Below are 19,495 nucleotides of genomic sequence, written 5' to 3'. Positions count from 1 at the left end.
TTATATTGATATCTGTATCAAGCCAGAATGGGATAGCTACTTCTGGTGTGGCAAGGTAGGTTTTCAGTTACTATCAAAACAGCCTTCAATCTAGAAAAGTATACTCTGAGGATGTGAAGGGTACAGTGTTGAAGAACAAGTAGCAAGGAAACAGTTTGGCTCTAAGGGTCGAGAAGAAAATCAGCGGATAACAGAGGTGGGATCATAAAGGCCAGAGCAGATTCAGGGTTTGGTCAAGAAGACAGGACCCTATGAGTTTGTTAAGCTGGCCACTGCTGAGAGTCATCCTGGCTAACAAAAATGAAAGAGTTTGAAACATCATTAGCAATGTAATGACAAGCTAGTCTTAATGTTAATTCAAGTATCTTAATATGAATTTAATGGTTTTAAAACAAGAGTCTTACATGTTTTTCTCTCTGGGCCCAAATCTAGTGACAGGCGACCATCTGCTTAAGTGATCCCCACCAGGGGAGTGGAGCAGGCATTTCTGATGAAGGGGGAGCAGTCTGAGAGGGGACTATCTGCTAAAGTCACTTAACTATAACTGAAAACAGTAACAATAAAAATGTGATGAATAAACAAAATGTGGGAGAGCAAGCAATGTTAGTTTAATCTTCTGGGGATAGTAAAAGCAAGGAGGGAAAAGTCAGCATTCTGCTCTTAATCAAATTCTCAGCGTAACTGTGAATACATATGCCCTCAACCAAGTAGTGCAGAGATTACAAATGTTCTCCCTAGCCAACATGCTCTATGCAAATTGTCAATTTAATCTTCTTCCCACCAATGTATTTACTGTGCTTACACTTTATTTTCATATTCTCAAATCAATTTAAGTAGATATGAAGTTCTTATTCAATGATAAATATAAGCAAAGTTCCTTCTACATTATTAGTAGCAAATGAATATATTTTTAAAAATGGCTTCTCCTAATAGGCTGGAATTTTTGTTTAATATTAAATAATAAATCTCAGTCTAGTGTGATTATCACAGTAAAATAAGAATCTGTACTTATAGGTATGAGAATGAAAGGCAAAGATTTAGATATAAATGATTATTAGAAAGAGATATATCCCAAAATATATTATATTAGGCACTATAATAATATGCTTTTTCAAATCCTTTTGCATTATTTTAATAATTTAATGAATATATTTTTCCAAAGAAATATCTTTGCATGTTATATTAAACTAGTGGCCTGGTGCACGAAATTTGTGCACATTAAAAGGGGATCAATTAAAGGAAATATTTTAATATTGCTATTTGCTCTTTCTCTATAATAGAAGTGTCAGAGATGAAAGAAAATTAGTAAAATATATATGAAAATCTTCCTCCTGTCAGAGTCTTGAGAACACCACAGGACCCAGAGTCAAGTCCCCGCCCACCCACATGTACCTCAAAATTACGCGAGACCCAGACCCAGTCACCCCCCCCCTCCCGCATTGGGTTAGATCCAGACCCGGCCAGTCCCACCCTTGTCAAGCCCCTCCGGGTGAGGGGTGCAGCCTCAGGTCCCGTGGCCTGGCACCAGGTGGAGAGCATGGCCTGAGGTTCCCCAGCTTGTGCCGGGGCAGGGGGGCACGCCTTGAGGTCCCCCGTCAAGCTCCACTGGGTGGGGGATGCGGCCTGAGGTCCCCCATCAAGCCCCACACGGCAGGGGGTGCAGCCTCAGGTCCCCTGTCAAGCCCCACTGGGCGGGGGGAGGGGGGTACAGCCTGAGGTCCCCTGGCTTGGGATGAGGGGAGCAGCCTGAGGTCCCCCAGCCCATCACTGGGGTGGGGGGGGAACACCTTGAGGTCCCCCATCTAGCCCTGCCAGGTGAGGGGAATGGCCTGAGGTCCTCCGTCAAGCCCTTCTGGGCAGGGGTCATGGCCTGAGGTCCTCCATCCTGGTGCCAAGTTGTGGGGTGCGGCCTGAGGTCCCCTGTCAAGCCCCATGGGGGTGGGGGGGGCGCAACCTCAGGTCCCTGCTGATTGCTCGTTAAGGCTCATTACGGGAACTCGGCCTTTGCTGTGGGAGCAGCCTCTTGTGTTATGAAAATCCCACCTCTGCTGTGGGCACAGCCATCTTTGTGGTGGAGTGATGGTCAATTTGCATATTCCCTCTTTATTTAATAGGATATTAGGATGTTACTGATATAATGAAGAAACATTTTACTTTTATGAATTCTAAATGCATAAAGAGTTTATGTCCAATCACTATTTTTTGGATTTTGGGGAAACCTAATATTCATTAGATTAAGTCTGTTCCAATTTGTAGGTGTACTTGAATTTCTCTGCATGCTTTAAAATAGTTCCTTTTCAACATGTTTTTTAATGTACACATTGGTTTGTCTTTTATTATTTTGTTAAAGGTATATGTATCTATTTACAATAAAAAATAAAGAAAAAACTCTTATAGTTAAAAGTATCATGGGTTACCCCTGGCCATTGTGGCTCAATTGGTTAAGTGTTGTCCCATGCCCAAAAAGGTCATCAGTTGCAGGCCTGGTCAGGGCACATGCCCAGGTTACAGGTTCAATGGGAGGCAACTAATCAATGTATTGCTCTCACATGAATGTTTCTCTCTCTCCTTCTATCTTCCTTTCTAAAATCAATAAAAATATATTTTAAAAGATCATGGACTACTTATACAGTATTTTTAAATTTTTAGAAATGTTTTTATTGATTTAATAAAAATGTATTTTAAAATAGCATGGTTTATTATTACACTTTTTTTAAAGTTTTAAAATGTTTTTATTGATTTTAGAGAGAAATGGAGAGGGAGAAAGAGATAAACACAACTATCAGCCCTAGCTGATGTTGCTCAGGTTGTTGAGCATCATCCTATGCACCAAGAGGTTGACAGTTACTTTCCAGTCAGGGCACATGCCCCGGTTGTGGGTTTAATCCCCAGTGGGGAGCGTGCAGGAGGCAGTTGATCAGTGTTTCTCTCTCTTTCCCCCTCTCTCTAAACAAAAAAACAAACAAAAAATACAAACAAACAAAAAAAAACATCTATCTGCACGCCCTCTAGTAGGATTGATCCTGCAACCCTGGCATGTGCCCCGTCTGGAATTGAACCAGTGACCTCTTGGTCTATGGGATGATGCTCAACCAACTGAGCCACAACTAGGACACTTGTACAGTTTTGAGAACATAAATTAGTAAAGCCATTATAGAAAATGGTATGGAGTTTCCTCAAAAAATTCAAAATAGAACTGCCATATGATTCAGCAGTACCACTTCTGGATATATATATATATATATATATATATATATATGAAATAAATAAATTCAGAATCTCATAGTGATATCTGTGCATCCATGTTCATGCAGCATTATTCACAATAGCCAAAACATGGAAACAAACTAAGTGTACGTCAATGGATGAATGGATAAAGAAAGTGTTATACACATGCATAAAAGTTACTATGCAAGGTCATGTATGTGTTAATTATCCTACTTGTGGCAATCACTTCACAATGTATACATATATCAAATCATCATATTTTACATCTTAAATATATACAAATTTTATCTTTCAATTATACCTCAATAAAACAAGGGGAAAATATAATGGGACTATCCAGTGGAATTAATCTCATTGTGATATCTACCACCATACTGAGTATTATGGTTGCTCTTTCTAATTAGGCTGCCCAATTATGTCTTCTATCTCCCACCAACTTTTTCTATTCTGTTTATGAGAATTCCTCAGTACCTGCATCTCCTTGCTGGAACCTATACTTGACACAAAGGTATCTTGGAAGAGCTGTAGGTTACTTTTATTGAATAGTAAACTGATATTCTTACCCAAATTTAACCAACCACACTACATGGGATAGAGCAGAAATGATGGAATAGTAAATGGATCAGACATACTATATGCTACATCTCTGCTTGGAAAATTACAGCAAGGCTTGTGTCACATTGTAAGTTCTCAATGCATATCCCTTAACTTAATGTAATAATGAACAGTTAATATAAACATTATTTCCCTTACCACTTCAGTACACACTAAATATGAAAAATAAAAACAGCAAAAATGTTTTACCACAAAAGAAAGATTATATAGGATCTAATGTATAATTTAACAAATATTTTGTCATTGTTAAAATTCAAACACACAAGAAATGTATCCTTATTTATAAAAAATAAGAAGAGCTTTAAAAAAGAAAACAACCAATAATATTATTAATGAATAGACATACTTTTACTTGTTTTTTAATAATATTTTTCAATGACTGGCATGTGCATTTCCTACTTTATGGTAAATATTTGTAGAGCTGGAATGACAGACACATTTCTGAATATACAAAGAAATATTATGAGGAACTCACAAGAATAGTATGAAATTCAAAAAAAATTGCTAATTACAGTTTGGTAGGTATAATAAAAAGTCAGGCACAGGTATGCCTAACCTATGAATTTAAAAAAAAATAGTTTGGGAATGTTTTCAAGCTAAAACTATGTTTGAACTAACTCTTGAATGTGAGTACCAGCAAGCCAAGTAGACAAGGTTGCAGAACAATGGAGTAGTGAAATAAAGGATGTTTCAGAAAGAATGGACATATGACCCTTTATGCAAATGTAGAAGAGATCGCAGTATTGAAGCCTTCCTGGAAAATACATACGTTTGAAAATATGGTGAGGGATCAGGTTTGAAAAAGAAGTAAACAAAGTAATAGACAACATTTTAGGTCACATTACAGAGTAGTTCTCAAAGTATGGTCCCAAGACCAGCAACACCTGGAAATATGGTAGACAGACCAATTGTCAAGGCCCACTTAAAAATGCTGATTCAGAAACTCTGAGGTAGGGTCCTGTGAAGCTTTTACTTTATTTTATTTTATTTTTATTTTTTAACAAGCTCTTCAGATCCTAATGCACATTAAAGTTTGAGAACCACTGGAGTAAAATGTTTGGTATTATCAGGCATTACGAAACCATGCATCTACAGAGCTCGGAGAAAAGCCTGAATAGTACTTTAAAATAATTTACTGGCAGATTCATTGAAAAGAGACATGAATAAAAGCAAGAAGATGGATTCAATAACATGCCAGCGAGACTTGATGAGGTTCTCAGCATACTAAATATGGTGATGTAAAGTGTGGTTCAAATTTAAGAGACAATATGGGTATAAAATTGAGATATGAACAAAAGGATATTGAAGCATAAGATAAAGGGCTGAATCTTGATTGATTTTGAGTTTTTCAGGTTTGTGTACTAAATAAAACAATCATATTCTACACAAAAGTATTTAATATACTGTCAAGTGCTATTTGTATATATTATCATTTCATTTGACTTATTTATGAGGTATTTATTTAAAAACATAATTAGACTAAATTTTGCACATTCTTTATTTGGTTTAAGCCAAATATATCTACAATAATTAAAGTGACAACTGGGTTTCCTATTTATAATTAGAGAATTACATTATATACAGTAAATTGTACTTAACAGCTGATATATCTTAGAGTCACTTTTTGAAATATTAAATTTATTGCTAATATATAACTAATTTAAATTACCAAGTAGTCAAATGTTAATATTCTTTTTAAGTTAGTATAATAAGATGAATTCCAAGCTTATTATAGAAAATAAGAATGAGGATCAGACAATGCATTTTCTTCTTTTTTATATCTTATTTCTAAAATAGCAAATTCATTCTCATTTTTCAACCTTTTAAAATCAATGATAACATTTTTATTCTAAGATGGAGTTATATAAAGCTTGTTTCAATACCTTTCATCAGGAATGTTCAGGTTATAAGAATTACTAACACTTTCACAATATGTAAAGCAACATTCTTGAGCCAGAGAACTAGAAGAAAGAAATGAAGAGCAGAAACTTGTGTGTGTGTGTGTGTGTGTGTATGTGTGTGATTGTGTGCGTGTTTCATTTTTAAATTTATCTTTATTATTGAAAGTATTACAGATGTCCTTTTTTTCCCCCATTGACCCTTTCTAGCCCACCCACTTCCTCCTCCCCAGGCCTTCACTACACTATTGTCTGTGTCCATAGGTTATGCATATATGCATTCAAGTTCTTTGGTTAATCTCTTCAAACCCACCCACCCATTCCCACCTTTCCATCCAGTTCATCAGACAAGCATTGCATGATCTTACTCAAATGTGGAATCTAAAGAACAAAATAAAATGATAAACAAAATAGACCCAGAATCACAGAAACATGGAAGAGCAGAATCTTAAGGATAGTTTGGTTTTAAAAATGGGAGGAGAGGTACATGTCAATGATGATATATATCTAGTGACAGCTCACTAATTACTATAAGAATGTCATATGTTATTTTATTTACACTTACAATGAACTATGAATTAGGAGACAGTATTTATTGTTTAGATTTTATAGATGACAATTTAAGGCTTAAGTAACTTACTCAGTGCACTGAATTACAAAGATAAAATAACACCAGAACTGATTTCCAGAAGTGTCCCCTTCTGGGTTCTTAACTATTCTTTTTTTTTAAATATATGTATTTATAGATTTCAGAACCGGAAATCCTGGTTCATAGGTCAACACTCAACCACTGAGCAACACTGCCTGGGCTTTTTTTTCATTCTTTATTTTTTTTAAATATTTACTACTTTGTAAAAAAAGAAGGCGGAAAAGAAACGACTTGGCAAGTACATAAAGACTAAGGCAAATCCAGTAATAATGAAACAAAAAATATAGAACATTTAGAAATATCCAAACTGAAATAAACTTACTAAGTTAGTTATTTTTCTGTGTGTGTGTGTGTGTGTATGTGTGTGTGTGTGTTGATGGGAATAGCAAACTTTGATTTTTATTATTAAAAAAAAGACCATGGCATTTGGGGTGTCTATTAAATATACTACTGGCTATTTTCCTTTTTGTATATGAATGTGACAACATAGCTCTAGCTATAGACACAATTAAATCATTGTTTATTGGAGACAAAAAGTTATATCACAGTACAAGCAAACAAAAACACAAAGAAGGGAAAAGACCAAAGTAATATTAGAGATTATACACATAGTGCAAAAATAAAATGTAGAGAAGTCATAAATAGGAAAAGAGCACAGAAGAGAAATATTAATGAAATCCCCCTTTGTATATATTTTTATTTTCTCAGGTTGACTATATGTGAGAAATATTTATCCAATTATATACATCCTCCCATATTTATATAAAATATTGTGAAACATATATTAACATACTAGTAAAATTTCTACTATTTAGAAGTAGTACTGTGAAAGGTCAAATAAAATATTGGATTGCTATGTTGTGCAAAAATGTACTTTTGGAAATGCAAATAAATGTGATATAATTGTGTAAAATACTGTAGCTAACTGTGATCAATTTCTGCTGATATCTTGCATGTTATTTTTAAAAGTAACAACAACATTTTGAATAAAAATAAGTAGTTAATTGGAATAATCTTAGATAATTATTCTATTTTGGGTATTACCACTTGAGGTATGTAATTTAATAATCACAAAACTTACATCAGCATTCTTAAAAATATATCTTGCTAATGTAGTAAATTGATGTGAAAGTCAATCATATTGTTTTAGTGATATTCAGAATATATAAAAGTTCGCATATAATAAATTTAGTTACCCAATATAAAAGTTGCTGATACAGAGTTACACTAAGTGTTCATAGTAATAAAAATCACTATTAGGTAAAGGGTAACAGTAAGCTCTTCTAAAAAATATATGAATTCCTGTTTAGGTTATTCACTCCCTTATATTAAGGAATTTACTACCATGATCGCAATTTATCCTAGCCTGAACTGGAAATCTCTTGCAGAACATTAATGCAGATTTTGTAGCTACCATTTTTCTCTGTGACAGTTTCATGTTCAAAATTGTATGCATGACCCTCTCTGCATATAATTTTATGATTATATTTTAAAATGTAATGACTCCATAATTTTATACCTGAAAAAGTCATCAAAATAAAGCTCTAATTATTTTCATCAACTGAACCATTAATATTAATTATTAAAAAGCTATTTAGATTACATTGAATCAGAACACCTGGGTTTGAGACTATGAGCATCATTGCAGGTGATCTCATTTTCATTTGCTCTATCAGCACTAAGCTAAGAAAAAATAAAATCTTTCCAAAAATCAAATAATTCCTAATCATTAAAAAAAATATAATCTGTAATATATATGGGGGAGGTATTTTTGCTCTAAGCTTTACAGCTTTGCAGGATGGATATTTCTATTTATAAAACAACTTGGTCTCTATGTGAATCTACTCTAATTGCTGGATGTGGAGTACATCCATAAACACTAGGGTTGAGAAATACCCTAGAAATTCAGATTCATTCATTCAGCAATCATTTATGAAATTTCAACGATATTAGACTGAGATATGCAGGTCAAAATGATTACTGAAATTCATCTTCCTAAGAGAAATTTCTGTATTATAATTATTGCCCGCTAGTGAGTGTTTGAAGCACCACAATAAAGACTAGTCTATAAGAAAAAGGGTCCTGGATTCTAACCCCTAGCTACAATATTAATAATCATTGAAAAGGCAATTAGTTTATCTTTACCTCAGACTCATTTTTAAATTAAATTTATTGGAGTAACATTGGTTAATAAGATTATATAGGTTTCAAGTGTAAAATTCTATGATACCCACCTTATAATGTATTGTGTGCCCATCACCCAAAATCGAATCTTTCATCACCATAGATTTGATACCTTTTACCCTTTACTATCTATATCCCCACACCATTTTCCTATAGTATGTTTTTTTAATTGATTTTTAGAGAGAGAAGAAATGAGAGGGTGAAAGAGGCAGAAACATTGATGTGAAAGCGAATCATCTATCCATTGGCTACCTCCTGCATACCATCTACCAGTGATCCATCCTGTAATCTGGGCATGTGCCCTACCTGACCAGGAAATGAATCCCTGCAATTTACTGGTGCACAGGACAATGCCCAACCAACTGAGCCACATGGACCAGGGCTGTTTGATTTTTGTTTGTTTGTTGCTTTCAGTTTTATATCCCATGTATGAGTGAAATCATATGGTTCTTTACTTTCTCTGTCTAACTTATTTCGCTTAGCATTTTAGTCTCAATATCCACCCATGTAATTTGTTGCAAATGACAGTCTTTTCTTGTGGCTGAGTAGTATTTCATTGTATATATGAACCAAATCTTCTTTATCCAATCATCTATTGAAGGGCACTCGCTCGTTTCCATGTCTTGGTCACCATGAATAATGCAGCAATGATCAGATTTTGATCTTTTAAATGGATTATAAACTTCTGTTATGCTTGCTTTAATGAGCTATGAAGATGGTTAAAATGTTGGGGTATGTACACCAGGTGTTCTGCAAACTTTTAGTAATGTCTTAACTATTTATTTACATTTAACTCTCATGATATGAAACTTAAAAACAGTGCTTCATACATTTTGAAAAGTCTCACAATATCCAAAAAATGCCTCGTACTTAAATACTTTTCCACCAAAGACCAACAAAAGCATTCAAGCTCTAATATAAGTAAACATTCTGCTTAAATCATTCAGTAACTCTGCCAGCTCAGGCAACTGGATTAATTTTTTTAATTTTATATTGTTCATCTAAAAATAATAAGATCAGTGATTTCTTTTTTTATTTGAGAAATTAAGGCTTTTATTTGTAAGAGTTTGTCCTCTAAAAATTTTTGAAATACACATTTCTAAAAAGCAAGTGACTAGTAGTCTCTTTCCTAGAATTAAAATTAATTTAACTTTAATAGGTAATTTTTTAAAATATATTTTATCGATTTTTTACAGAGAGGAAGGGAGAGGGACAGAGAGTCAGAAACATCGATGATAGAGAAACATCAATCAGCTGCCTCCTACACACCCCCCACTGGGGATGTGCCCGCAACCACAGTACATGCCCCTGACCGGAATCTAACCTGGGACCCCTCAGTCCACAGGCCGACGCTCTATCCACTGAGCCAAACTGGGTTAGGGCTTTGATAGCTAATTTTGTAATCTCTTCTTAAGTAATGCTTTGGTTTTGGAAAACACATTAGAAATGGGATATTGAGATATTGAAATGTTTGCAAACCAGTCACACATAATAAATGTATTATAGATGTTATAGATAGTGAAAAAATATTCATTAAGAGCTAATTTATTAACATATTAATGGCATAAAAACATTGGCTTTTAAAGGAAATCTATACTTTACCTAGATTTAAATGGCATGATTTTTGGGTTAAAAGGACAATTTTAGTAACCCTATAGATACCGAGTTTTCAGCCTAGTTACTCTTATGAGGATTCTAGTAGCATAACCAATCATCATGGTTTTCTCAGGACTGTCACAGTTTCAGCATTGAAAGTCATAATTGCAAAAAAACTTTCAAACCTAGGCAAATGTGACAGTCAGTCAGCAATGTTCAAAGAACTCTGGTCACACCAGAAATCTCTACCCAAGCAATTAATGATACTCTCTCTTCTGCTTTCTGTAACACATCAGACAGTAAAGAGTCCTCCAGCTCTTTACTTCTAAACCACATGTTGCTCTGAAGAAATATACTTAACATGGAACACTTCTGACCCAGTAAACAATTACAGAAGATTTTATTGTCTGCATCTCCCTTGCTAAGTTCAGATATGAAAAAATGTTGCAAAACTGAGAGATCATTAGATATGCAACTCCTTTTATTTCTCTTTTTGATACATTTTCATTCTGTGAAATTTTACTTGATTCTGCTTTCTTCATGGTTTTTTATTTGTTCGTTTGTTTGTTTTGCTTCTTAGCTTTGGTGTTTTTTAAGTATACAATACACTCTGATTCTCTCCCATAGGTAAGAGTAGTCCAGAAAGGTTAATCTGTATTGCTTATGCATATTTTATCTCTACTTCTCTAAATGTTCTATACCACCCATTTATTTATTTTTCTTAATTGTTATTGAATTTATTGGGGTGACATCTATACTAATAAAAGGGTAATATGCTAATTAGACTAGATAGACCAGACATCTTCCAGACGTTCTTCCGGATGTTGTTCTGGACAAAGCCACGGTGGCGGGGGGCAGAGGCAGAGGAGGTTAGGGGCGATCAGGCTGGCAGGCAGAGAGGTTAGGGGTGACCAGGCAGGCAGAGGCAGTTAGGAGTGATCCGGCAGGCAGGGGAGCAGTTAGGGACATCAGGCATGCAGGCAAAGTGGTTAGGGCGATCAGGCAGGCAGAGGTGGTTAAGGGAGATCAGGCAGGCAAGCAGAGGTGGTTAGGGGCAGTCAGGCAGGCAGGCAGAGGTGGTTAGGGGTGATCAGGCAGGCAGGCAGAGGCATTAGGGGTGATCAGGCAGGCAAGCAGGTGAGCAGTTAGGAGCCAGCGGTACTGGATTGTGAGGGGGATGTCCACAGGATCAGGCCTAAACTGGCAGTCGGACATTCCCTGAACGGTACCAGATTGTGAGAGGGTGCAGGCCAGGCTGAGGGACCCCTCCCAGTACATGAATTTTGTGTGCCAGGCCTCTAGTTGGTTAATAAAATGATATCGATTTCAAATTACAATTTTATAATAAATCATTTGTATATTATATTGTTTTCACCACCCAAAGTCAAATCTTCTTCCATCACCATACATTTGACCACCTTTACCTTTTACTATCCCCACCTCCCATCTCTCTGATAACCACCATACTATTGTCTGTGTATTCTGTTTGTTTGTTTTTTCTTTTTTTTTAATTTATCTTTATTATTTAAGGTATTACAGATGTCTCCTTTGTTGTTTTTCCCCCCATTAACCCCTTCTACCCCGCACCCATCCCTCCCAAGCCTTCACCAAACTATTGTCTGTGTCCATGTATGCCACCCATTTATTTATTTAACAGTTCATTGAGCATCTGTTATGTGCTTGGCTCTTTATTAGGTGTAGGTATAGAGATGAGATAATAAAATAACCTTACCAATGAGAATACCAATAGGTAAACAAAGAAAGGTAGAATAAATTGTTAAGACACACTCAGGTTATATAGGAAAATTAATAAGAAAGGATTTACATGGAGTAAAGCTTGAGCTTGAGTTAGAAAATGAATGATGTTTAATCAGAAGAGGTTTGTGGAGTACAAATTCTCATCCCTGGTCAGACAGAATCATATAGGAGAAATATAACATTTTAGTGTGTTCAGGGAAATGCAAGTGGTTCAGAACCAATAGAGAATCAGATAAGGGGAAAGTTAATGCCCAACCAGAAACCAGGCTAGAAATTAGTCATGGGCAAGACTATGAAGACCCAAGACATAGAAAACATTACTCTCTTCTCTGTTCATATCTTCACTGTGTTTATCTGCATATGGTCTTCAAGTTGAACAATTTGAAAAGAAATAACAGAAGAAAGTGATGCATTCCCTTTTCTATCACCACTAAAAATCAGTGAGGATGACACTCACATAGTAGAAAATAGTAAAAACTGCTGGTGGTTGCATTTATCCTTTGAATAACATATGAGTATTTCCAAAATCTTACCGCCATCATAAAATTCATTTTAAAACAAAATAATCCAAAATAAATAACAGGAAGTTCTGCCAAAGACCCTATGTTGGGAGGTTTCCGATGCTCCTTAGATCCTACAAGATTGCACACAACAAAGAACAATAGAATAGAGAAGGGAGTAAGAGTGATTAGAGTCTGGGAGGCATCAAAAAGAAAAAGCTGACAAAAAGAGGGTATTACACCAAACAATGCATTTCAGGATGTCTGTGCTTACCACCTCCACACATGATGTCATCTCTTTCATGATCCAAGCAGTAGGAATGGTAGAAAGCACTTAATCACATTATGACTTTAAATATCAGGAAATTAACACTTTTACAACATTGTTATCTAATCTCCAGACTTTATTAGTGCCTTCAATTGTCTCAATAATTTCATTATTGCAAAAGAAAATCCAGAATTATGTCTTGCATTCAGTTATCATATTTATCAATCTGGCACACTTTCTAAGCCTATTTGTCCTTTTCTTGGGGAGGGGCGTGTCTTCACACAGTTCAATTTTTGGAGAGTTCAGTGTTTTTTGTAAAATATCCTTCAATTAGGCTTTACCTCACAATTAATTTTTGGGGGGCCTTTTGACAGAAATACTACATAAGGATTGTGTATGTTATATAGGAAGGTACATCTATGGATTTGTTTCATTACTGCTGATAATTGCTAAAAAAAGAATTCAATAAATCAGCAAAATAATTTACATTATAAATGTATGGCTGGGAAGCTTAAATTTTAGAGTTAATAAGGCTAAATTTGGGTTAATTTTTGTTGTTCTGCATACACAACAAAAAGAAGAGCAACTTACAGGGATTTGTACTTAAACAAAAATGCATTTGCAACCATGAAGCAGCACTAGAATGATGTTGAATATTTCTTGAATAAATTTGAAATCCATTGCTACAAATGATATTTGATAAAGTGTCCACTGAGTTTTGACTATTTAAATCCAGTTGCAGCTTTATTATAAACAGCAATCCTAGTTTTGACAGCAATTCTTGTGTAATTATTTATCAAAATACTTAGCATATTTGGAAAAGATTGCAATCTCATGGAGGTCAAGCAATATACTTTATTCACTTTTTGATGAAAGTCTACCTCGACAGGTATCCTTTATAATAAAAGGCTAATATGCAAATTGTCTCCTCGACCAGAAGTTCAACCTGGAATTTGACCAGGAGTTTGACTTTAGGGCGGGGCCGGTCAACCAACCTCCCATGTCTCCTCCCCCGAGCCAGCAGGCCCCAATTGGCCTGATCAGGGTGGGCCGGCCGGACCCAACCTGTGCACAAATTCCTGCACCAGGCGTTTAGTTTCTAAATAAATGTTTTAGTAGAATTTCGTTATAGTTTAAAAAGATAATCTTACATTCTAAATGCTCACTACTTCAGATTAAGCATTCTTCTGTTAGTTTTGAGTACCGAGGTTTCACTGCTTGACTAACTCACTAAATAGATATTAACCACCATCTGCATTAGTGCTTCTTGAAATACTCATGATAAACACTGTGGACCTGATTGCTGGCCTCAAATAATGTACAGTTTTGCATGGATTTAATCATCATGATTATTGTATGATTGTACTGGTGAACATAATTTATAATTCTAATATCCCTTAATGGAAATGTGCTTTTCAACACCAAACTTGCCATAGAATACTTATTAAAAGTATGGGTTTTGATCTTAGAATAAAAAGTCTAGTTAGTTTGTGGATCTATGTCTTTCTAGAAATGTTACTCTAAGCACTTCATATGAACACATAAACTTTGCTTCCTTCATAAACATTATTTTTATGAAGAGTAATGTAAATGAGATAATGTACCAAAATGTAAGGTATACAATTTTAATTCGAAATGGGCAAGTGAAGTGAAATTTATTATTTAAGAATTATATATATTTGCCAAAAATGTGTTTAGTATTTCAAGCTACCGGGCTTTTATTTTGTACTTTTAATTAATATGAGAGTTGTTTTTCTTTTCCTCAGTTATTCTCTTAAATGTTCATTTTTATTTTATTACTTGGAGTATTTTTATTGTATTTGATATAATATGCCGCTGCTATAATATAGAAGGGTGGAAAGTAAGGGTTACCTACATTCCCAAATATTCTTACACTGTTTATTAAGAACCTAACAGGAGTTTACCACTACTTAGATAAATTTTATTTCAAATACTGAGTGGGGTTCTTTTCTTCCTTCAAAAATATAATTCATCCTTGAAATGCCATATCATGTTTGGAACCAGTAATAGCTTAGGATTTAAGTTGCATTTTATTACTCTAATAATTTTCTAAATGGTTTGCAGCCTGTCAAAAGATATACTTATTCTCAGATGAGCACCTAATCCATTATAGTTGACTGTAATTCTGTGTCTATGTGCCCTTGCTTCTCAACCTCCAATACATTTAGATAATTTTGGCTGTGGTACAAAGTAATAAAAATAAAGAAGTTGAAGACAGCAAAGCAGCATATAGATCCTTTAAGCATATTATTTTTCCTTGCATGCATAGTGAACCTGCAAATTGAAGTGCACAATTTAAATACTACTCTATTTTTAAATTTACTAATTTTGATATATACAATACTCTGTAAACATTTAGCTGAACAGTTTTAAACCCTGATATTGATGAGGTCAGGAACAGCTCCACTATGGCAAATAAATTCCCTTTCATCCTGTAGTATCAGATACTTAAAAAATAGATAAAGCAGCTATCTATTGTATTAATTAAATAATGGATGATTTGTTTTTCATTTTATTTTGTAATTATAGCATTTTTATATCAAATTTAGTTTAGAAAATATAATATTAAAAATGATTAAATATACTTGGTTTGTATCATAAGCTTAATTTGATTCTAATCAAAATCCTATAGGGGGATTTTAGTACCTGGTAATGTAATTATAAAATGCTAAAAGTGATTCAAATAATGCACCAGCTTAAGAAAACAAAATATTTTGAGAAGGAGGAATAATGAAATTGCACTACCACATACTTCAAAACATTGTGAAGGTTCAATTAAACAGCTCGCTTTGTGAGCTAAGGCACAAATGGAAGTACTTTTGAAGGAACAAAATGTTTGGTTCTTTGGTACATATTGCCTTCGGTATTCAGTCAATTTGGTATTCATTTGCTGTAGAATAATAGGTTAACAAAAATATGTGGAAAATATGGACTGTTGTAAAGTTATTCTTACATTATAGGTAATAGTTTTTAAAAAACAGAAAAATTCCAGACATCACCATTTCTCTCTTCAAGACCAATACCATTAAAATGTCCTAAACAGCTTACTTAACCTAGCTCTTGCCTCCCTCTCCAGATAGATGGCTTGTCTAGCCCTCTTTGTCTCTGCTACACTAGAATTATTTGAAATTCCCATATGCGCTCGTGGCATATTAGGACCACTGCGCATGTTCTTTCTTCTGCCTATAATGCTCTCTCCACAAGCCCATACTCCCACTTCTATGAATTTGTCAGAGCTCAGCTTAAAGTCGCTTATTCAGCAAAACCATCCCTGCAATCCTAATATGTGTTTGTAGAACACCATTTCATTTCCCATAGACATCATCATAGTTTTTGGGTATAAATATAGTTTTGTGGCTATTTGATTCTCGCATTGGAATTTAAGCTTTGTTATATGTGTGTTTTTGCTCAGCATTGTATTCTCATGACTCAGCAGAGTACATGGCATGGAGTAAGTACTCATTGATTGAATATATGATGAAACAGCAAGAGACATGCATTTTGATATTCCAAAGAATTTTATTTTCTATTTTAAAGACATCGGAGAGAAAGTTGAGGAGGGACGCTAGTGCCCTTGGGCTTGTGGAGCTGGTCGTCAGCATGTCCTTTCCCAAGGCGCCCCTGAAATTACTCAGTGACCCTTCTCGTTCTGCACATCGCCAGGTGCTTATGGTATGAGAACGTCAGAAGTATTGAAAGGACCAGTATCCTTTCAGAAATCACAACGATTTAAAAAACAAACAACAAAATAATAATCTCAACCAAATCTTACTTACTGTTGACAAAGATACCACTTTGCCTGCTTCAGCAAGAGAAGTTGACTTTGGGATTAAAGGAGGAATCTCATCAAAAAGATAAAGTCTTGATGATGTTGGAAAAGGAGATGCATGTCCTTGTGCAGGCACTTGGTGCTCAAGACAAGAACCTCCAGGACCTGGAAGCTGAGCTGGAGAAGATGGAAGCAGAGCTCAGTGCTGCAGTCAGGGAAAAAGACATCGCTGCCAGTAATGCTACACTGCAAAAGCAGCTTACTGACTCCACCAGGACTCACGGGCCACTAAAGGCTAAATTTTCTCAAGCTGCTAACCAGAAGAATTCTAAGCCTTGAGTTGCTGAAACTTAGAAAAAAATGAGAAACTAAGATGAGAAGTATGATGGGGAACCAACAAGGCACAGAGGTTGAACAGCAGGTCACCCAGAAGAATCTCAGAAAGTTTCAGGGGAAGTGGCACAGCTTGCGGGGAAACTCGTTTCCATAGAGAAATAACAGATTGACAAAAAATCTGACACAGATAGACTCTTAGAATACACTGAAGAAATAAGTTGTGCCTCGGATCAAAGTAGAAAAATACAAGCTAGATACTGCCCAGTTAGAAGAAATTTTAAGAGAAGAATCATGAAGTTTTAAGCCTTAAGCAGTTTCTTGAGGAAAGCATTGTTACATTGTCTAAGCGAGTAAAAGACCTGATGGCTAAATGTCAGCTGCCATAAAGAAAAAGAAGAGCTCATCAGCAGGGGCAGAGAACTGGATGGAAATCTACATTCTGTCATGCAAACCTAAAAAGAGAAGTTTATTCTTGAAAAACAAGAACATGAAAAGCTACAACAAAAAGAATTGCAAATTGATTCACTTCTGAAACAGGAGAAGGCATTATCTTCTATTCTTCAGCAGAAGCTATGTTCTTTCAAGAGGAAACGATGAAAGAGAGGAATATCTTTGAGGAAGAATTAAACAAGCTCTGGATGAGCTAGATAAACTACAGCAAAAAGGAGGGGCAAGCTGAAAAGCGGTTCAAACAATTGGGAGAAGAAAGAAAAACCTAGGGCTGAAGAAGTGAAATGTCTAGAAGAAGATCTGAAGGTGAAAGAACCCGAACACTAGAAAAGTTAATGCTGCTCACACTCAGGCCACCTGCTGTGCAGAAAAGGTGCGATAGTAAGGTGCAGAACCTTGGAAATGTCACCGCTCCATTTGAAAGCTATAAAGCATTAACAGCTAGTGAGAGAGAAGATCTTAAGCTAGAGAACTTATCACTTAGGGAAAAAGTGACCAAGGCCAGGAAAAGCACAGAGCATGTTCAGCATCAGATATTGGAAACTGGGAGTTCAACTCAAGAACTATGCAAGGGTACTTCTAGATCTGCAGACCAGATCAGCTCTTAAAGAAGCAGAAATTAAAGAAATCGCAGTTTCTCGTCTACAAAAAATAACTTGATTTGGAGAACCAACTCAAGCAGCAAGGTGAAGACTTTAAGAGGCAGCTGGAAGAGGAAGAAGCAAGAAAAGCTGGAAAAGAAAATACAATGGCAGAATTAACTGAGGAAATGAGTAAGGGGTGTCTCCTTTATGAAGAACTATATAATAAAGCCTTTTCAGCCACACCCGGATACATTTGAAGCAAAGAAAGTCTTTGTTGAATAAACACGGTGCAAATCAGGGACAGCTAAATAACCTAATAGATTCATATGCTGAATTATTCTGTCATCAGACTATAAAACAAAAAAGCATGTTGTGAAATCGAAAGAAGAAAATAACCAACTCAAATTAGAGGTGTCAAAACCCCGCTCTAAGCTTGCTATAAAAAAGCAGAGCAAAAGAAAGCTTCAAGAGGAGTTGAATAAAGTTCTGGGTATCAAACACTTTGAACTTTCAAAGGCTTTTCTTCATGAAAGTAAAGAAAGTTTTGCTCTCAAACCTCATTAAAAGAAGGCAATGCAAAATGCTGTTGAGTTCCTGTGGCTCTGGAAAACGAGTTGAAGATTATTGTGTTATTCTTTTTGTTATTATTATGTTTGTAATGAATACTTTTAAACGTATTTAATATTAACGTCCTATTTTTCGGTATCTGAAAGCAAGTTCAACATTTTTACCAATATGTCTTCTGACATTTTATTTTCTATTGTCAGTCCCTCCTCCCTGGTGCTCATTTCGTCACTTCATTCTAAACCTTCCATCTGGCTTTCCAGCTTTACAAAGTGGCCCATCATTCAGCATTCCTTTAAAAATCACTCTTATATTATTATTCTCCTATTCTAAAACCTTAGATGGTTTCAAGATTCTAATCCAAGGTTTTTAGCTTGATTCTGGACAGCTTTTCTAATCTGAAACTCTTAAACAAAACACCTGGCTTGTTCTTGCCTCCACTTTGATTCTCCTAAGAATGTCCACTCTGTTTTACCCATCATCCATTTATGCCATTCAAGCAAGAAGTAAGAGCATGCTTAATGCTATATATAGTAACCTCTTTATCTCTTATCAGAGTCATCTAGCTGGTCAATAATTTGTATATTTCTAGACTATCCCAATCCAACTAAATTTAAATCTGGGTTTTGGCCTGAAAATATGCATTTTAAACAAACTCTTCAGTTACTTATTAGATTCATCAGAGACCTGAGAAACAGTGCCCTTAACTAACTCTAGAGAATTTTACTTATACTGCTTGTCAACGTCCTGCCTACTGGGAATTTGATTAGTACTTCTATGATGTGAAATAAAAATTCCACATTAAGTCATTAACCCAATTATTCAACTTGTATTATATGAAATTACATTAATGCTTCTGCTTAAGGTGTATTTATTACCTGTACCTTTCCGTCTTCTCCAGATTTACAAATGATAGTATACCATTTAGAGATTCATAATTTTCCATCTAAAATTTCAGATTTACAAAGTTAGTGTGTTTTAAGCCACCTTTTAAAATAATATTTCTCCATTGTTGGACCAACAGAGACTATTACAATAAGAATAGTTTTTTCATAATAAATTATTTTATTGAATC

At 35.1% G+C, this 19,495-nt stretch overlaps 1 protein-coding gene and 1 pseudogene across 1 annotated transcript in view; both read left to right on the top strand.

Annotated features, from left to right (window-relative positions):
* MGAT4C (MGAT4 family member C) overlaps nt 1–19,495 on the top strand; it is a 724,941-nt gene that overhangs the window by 521,408 nt on the left and 184,038 nt on the right. The window lies entirely within an intron of this gene.
* LOC102437755 lies at nt 16,318–18,446 on the top strand (annotated as a pseudogene).

This window comes from Myotis lucifugus, unplaced genomic scaffold (assembly GCF_000147115.1).
Source record: "Myotis lucifugus unplaced genomic scaffold, Myoluc2.0 scaffold_9, whole genome shotgun sequence".
NCBI classification, from domain to species: Eukaryota; Metazoa; Chordata; class Mammalia; order Chiroptera; family Vespertilionidae; genus Myotis; species Myotis lucifugus.
This window is presented reverse-complemented; position numbering and strand designations above follow the sequence as displayed.